The sequence below is a fragment of the Erinaceus europaeus genome, chromosome 19 (assembly GCF_950295315.1).
Source record: "Erinaceus europaeus chromosome 19, mEriEur2.1, whole genome shotgun sequence".
NCBI classification, from domain to species: Eukaryota; Metazoa; Chordata; class Mammalia; order Eulipotyphla; family Erinaceidae; genus Erinaceus; species Erinaceus europaeus.
Genome location: NC_080180.1, coordinates 66,040,907 through 66,042,929, shown reverse-complemented (window position 1 = coordinate 66,042,929; position 2,023 = coordinate 66,040,907). Strand labels below are relative to the sequence as shown.

Below are 2,023 nucleotides of genomic sequence, written 5' to 3'. Positions count from 1 at the left end.
GTTTATTGCAATCATTAAGCATATATAATTAATACAAAAATTCATGCATACTGCATGCTTGGAAAATAGAATGATTAATTATACAAAATCGCATACTTACTATTTTAAAAGCGTCAGAGTAAATAGTTTTATAGTAACCTATAGAGGCATTCTTGCTCTTAGAAGTGGTCTATTTTTGTGTTTAAACTCCAGTCAAACCTTAGTCTTTTTTTTTTTAATAAACAAACATGCAATGAGAAAAAAATCTGTTATTGGCCTTTTTTAACAAAGGGATAGAGAGGACGTGAGAGGGAAGAGGAAATAGAGAATCAGAGAGGGAGATACCTGCAGCACTTCTCTACTCATGAAGCTTTCCCCCTGCAGGTGGGAAGCGGGGGCTGAACCCAGGTCCTTGGGCATGATGATGTGTACTCCACCAGGTGCCCCTCTGCCCTCACACACCAGGTTTTTAATTTTAAAACCCAATTTTTGACTCTTTTTGAAAACTGTTATTCTGAAATCCTTCAAGATGTATTTTTTTCTAGGTGATAGGCTGGCTTGTCAAGAAGAGAATCCTGTCATATAACAAATGCTTCAAGAAATCAAATAGAAGCATCTTGTCCTGTCCGTGGAGGTTGAGACAATGTCATGATTGGATACAATGTTTTGGAAATAGTACAAATTTAATCTGTGTATTGACTGGGTGAAGTATATGAAAAAAAAAGAAGTAAAGCGAGTTCCATGATAGGAAACTGGGTTCTATTTTTATAACATCATTACTGTAACAAATGTATCAAATACTTTATACACACCCTTGAAGTAAACGCCAGTGTATACACAAGAAAACAACTAGATATACTAAGATCAAATAGTTAGTGAGCAGAAAGCTGGTCTACAGGCTCATTTTCTCAGTAATGAGTAACAGCCAGTTTTCACTGTAGCATACCCTATATTCATCAGCACGTAAAGAGTGTGGCATTTGCCATCTTTAATGTCAGATTCATTTATTTATTTATTTGGCTAAAAGTCCTGGGTACAAAATTAACAACCCCTTTACCAACATATATTTGCATAAGATACCTGGTTGCCACGTTTTACATAATGTTGTTTCTTCTTATCTGTTACTGAGGATATTGTTTGAAATACTAGAAAGCTGAATATTTTGGAAAAAAATTAAATTTTTTGCTACAGATTTTTTTTCCTGAGAATTTGAAGGACAGATATATTTGGTCTTTTGTAAATTAAGGATAATAGCTAGTTGGTTATCTGGTTCAAGTTCCTTTTTCTTAAGTTTTTAGAACATAAAAAAGGAAGCCTGCAATTATACAAAAGATCAAAAATAAAAGGTAAGGACAATTAAGGATTGCACACAATTTAGAAATGCACATATTTTAAAGGCCACTCTTAATTTCTCTGAATAGAGAACTGAAAATAATAACATTGGCATTTTAATTTTCTAATTTAACATTTCTGGATTTTCTTCATAGGCATACAATTGTCTGAGTCATTTCTTTATGCCATCCAGTGCAATCAGTTATTCCTAAATATATGATATATATATATGGTTTATATATAGTTAAATATGTATATTATTTATGTTTAAAATTCCCTGTTATTTATTCAAATACAATTAAGTATTCAGACCTTGTGCTGTTCATACATATTTTAATTTTTATCTTTTATTTTTATTAGTGGATTAATATTGATTTATAAGACTGTAAAAGGTTTCATTGTAACAGGGGTGTGATTCCACACAGTGTCCACCACCAGAGTTCAGTGTCCCACCGCCTCCATCGGAAGCCTCCCTATTGTTTATCCCTCTGGGTGTCTTGATCGAAATCCTTTATAGGGAGCAGAAGGTGGGAGGTCTGGCTTCTGCAATTGCTTCTCTGCTGGACATGGGTCTTGGCAGGTGGATCCATCCCCCCAGCCTCTTTCTATCTTTCTCTAGTGGGGCAGGGCTCTGGGGAGAGGAGGTTCCTGCACACATTGGTAAAGTTGTCTGCCCAGGGAAATCAGGATGGAATCATAGCAGCACTCAGAA

General features: G+C 35.0%; 1 long non-coding RNA gene across 1 annotated transcript; it reads left to right on the top strand.

The window, feature by feature from the left end:
* The first annotated feature begins 359 nt into the window (after positions 1–359).
* On the top strand, positions 360–672 carry LOC132534768 (uncharacterized). Its single transcript, XR_009546484.1, has 2 exons — positions 360–444; positions 525–672. It is a non-coding gene; the product is annotated as an uncharacterized LOC132534768 (long non-coding RNA).
* Positions 673–2,023: the final 1,351 nt, after the last annotated feature.